This window comes from Kogia breviceps, unplaced genomic scaffold, assembly GCF_026419965.1.
Source record: "Kogia breviceps isolate mKogBre1 unplaced genomic scaffold, mKogBre1 haplotype 1 scaffold_56, whole genome shotgun sequence".
NCBI classification, from domain to species: Eukaryota; Metazoa; Chordata; class Mammalia; order Artiodactyla; family Physeteridae; genus Kogia; species Kogia breviceps.
Window position 1 is genome coordinate 2,041,904 of NW_026712001.1, and position 3,331 is coordinate 2,045,234.

Sequence of the window (3,331 nt, forward strand, 5' to 3'; positions counted from 1 at the left end):
CACCAGAGAAGTCACCCCACCTGTTTTTGATATCAAGGTGATGATGGCTTCATAGAATGTCTTTGGAAGTATCCCTTACTCTTCAATCGTTTTGAAGAGTTTGAGAAGAATTAGTGTAAGTTCTTTTTTGTATATTTGGTAGAATTTGTCTGTGAAATCATCTGATCCTGGACTTTTGTTGGTAAGGAGTTTTTTAAAATTACAGATTCTATTTTGCTTTTAGTGATCAGTATGTTCAAGTTATCTATTTCTTCTTGATTCAGTTTTGTTTGGCTGTAAAAAACCAACATATATTTTAACGTAATTTTAGCAACTAAATACTTACCATGTATTAGACCACAAAAGAGTGAAGAAAACAATATTAAAACAGTTTTTCAAATAGAAAAAGTATTGAAATATTTTTAAGAAATTGGGATAATAATGCTAATTACAATAATGACAAATTGTTCTGAACTTAAAGACTACTTTATTGGGCTTCCCTGGTAACGCAGTGGTTGCGAGTCTGCCTGCCGATGCCTGAGACACGGGTTCATGCCCTGGTCTGGGAGGATCCCACATGCCATGGAGCGGCTGGGCCCGTGAGCCATGGCCGCTGAGCCTGCGCGTCCGGAGCCTGTGCTCCGCAACGGGAGAGGCCACAACAGTAAGAGGCCCGCCTACCACACACAAAAAAAGACTATCTAAGATGCTTATTACATGCTTATTATAAGCATGATATTATATGCTTATATATTATATATGCTTATTATATGCTTATTATATTCTTATTATAGGCATGATATATGCTTATTGTTTTATTGTTTTAAAATACATGGAATGTTTTCTCCTTTCTAATGTAATTCTTTTATTTTACCTGTATATTGTGAAAAAAATGTAGTTGCACATAATATAAAAATTATACTTTAATAGGAGATATTAATCCGTTTACAGTTACTATAGTACTGAAAACACTTAGGTTTAGAGTTACCATGTTATTGAGTGCTCTTATTTATTTATTTATTTAAAAATATTTAATTTGGGGGGGGCATAAATTATTTATTTATTTTTATCATCTTTATTGGACTATAATTGCTTTACAGTGGTGTGTTAGTTTCTGCTTTATAACAAAGTGAACAAGCTCTACATATACATATATCCCCTTATCTCCTCCCTCTTGCGTCTCCCTCCCACCCTCCGTATCCCACCGTCTAAGTGGTCACAAAGTACTGAGCTGATCTCCCTGTGCTATGCAGCTGTTTCCTACTAGTTATCTGTTTTACATTTGGTAGTATATATAAGTCCATGTCACTCTCTCACTTCGTCAAGGCTTACCCTTCCCCCTCCCCATGTCCTCAAGTCCATTCTCTATGTCTGCGTCTTTATTCCTGTCCTGCCCCTAGGTTCTTCCCAACCATTTTCTTTCTTTTTTTTTTAGATTCCATATATATGTGTTAGCATACAGTATTTGTTTTTCTCTTTCTGACTTACTGCACTCTGTATGACAGACTCTAGGTCCATCCACCTCAGTACAAATAACTCAATTACATTTCTTTTTATGGCTGAGTAATATTCCATTTTATATTGAAGATGTGCAACATCTTCTTGATCCATTCATCAGTTGATGGACACTTAGATTGCTTCCATGTGCTGGCTATTGCAAATAGAGCTCCAATGAACATTATGGAACATGACTCTTTTTGAATGATGGTATTCTCTAGGTGTATGCCCAGTACTGGGATTGCTGTATCATATGGTAGTTCTATTTTTAGGTTTTTAAAGAACCTCCATACTATTCTTGAGAGTGGGTGTATCAATTTACACTCCCACCAACGGGGCAAGAGGGTTCTATTTTCTCCACACCTCTGCAGCATTTATTGTTTCTAGATTTTTGGATGATGACCATTCTTACCTGTGTGTGGTGATACCTCATTGTAATTTTGATTTGCATTTCTCTGATGATCAGTGATGTTGAGCATTCTTTCATGTGTTTGTTGGCAATCTGTATAACTTCTTTGGAGAAATGTCTATTTAGGTCTTCTGCCCATTTATGGATTGGGTTGTTTGTTTTTTTGATATTGATCTGCACGGGCTGCTTGTAAAGTTTGGAGATTAATCCTTTGTCAGTTGCTTCATTGGAAAATATTTTCTCTCATTCTGAGGGTTGTCTTTTCATCTTGTTTACGTTTTCCTTTGTTGTGCAAAAGCTTTTAAGTCTCATTAGGTCTCATTTGTTTATTTTTGTTTTTATTTCCATTTCTCTAGGAGGTGGGTCAAAAAGGATCTTGCTGTGATTGATGTCATAGAGTGTTCTGCCTATGTTTTTTCCTCTAAGAGTTTTATAGTGTCTGGGCTTACATTTAGGTCTTTAATCCATTTTGAATTTATTTTTGTGTATGGTGTTAGGGAGTCTTCTAATTTCATTCTTTTACCTGTAGATGTCCAGTTTGCCCAGCACCACTTACTGAAGAGGCCATGATTTCTCCATTGTATATTCTTGTCTCCTTTATCAAAACTAAAGTGACCATATGTGCATAGGTTTATCTCTGGGTTTTCTCTCCTGTTCCATTGATCTATATTTCTGTTTTTGTGCCACTACCATACTGTCTTGACTACTGTAGCTTTGTAGTATTGTCTGACGTCAGGGAGCCTGATTTTTCTAGCTCTGTTCTTCTTCTCAAGATTGCTTTGGCTGTTCAGAGTCTTTTGTGTTTCCATACAAATTGTGAATTTTTTTTGTTCCAGTTGTCTGAAAAATGCCATTGGTACTTTGATATGGATTGCATTGAATCTGTAGGTTGCTTTGGGTAGTATAGTCATTTTCACTATGTTGATTCTTCCAATCCAAGAACATGGTATATCTCTCTATCTGTTTGTGTCATCTTTGATTTCTTTCCTCAGTGTCTTATAGTTTGTTGAGTAAACGTCTTTTGTCTCCTTAGGTAGGTTTATTCCTAGGTATTTTATTCTTTTTGTTGCAGTGGTAAATGGGAGTGTTTCCCTAATTTCTCTTTCAGATTTTTCATTTTAGTGTATAGGAATGAAAGAGATATGTGTACGTTAATTTTGTATGCTGCAACCTTACCAGATTGATTGATTAAGTCTAGTAGGTTTCTGGTAGCATCTTTAGGATTCTCTATGTATAGTATCATGTCATCTGCAAACAGTGAGAGCTTAACTTCTTATTTTCTGATTTGGATTCCTTTTATTTCCTTTTCTTCTCTGGTTGCTGTAGCTAAAAATTCCAGAAGTGTGTTGAATCATAGTGGTGAGAGTGGGCAACCTTGTCTTGCTTCTAATATTGGTGGAAATGGTTTCACTTTTTCACCATTGAGAATGATGTTGGCTGTGGGTT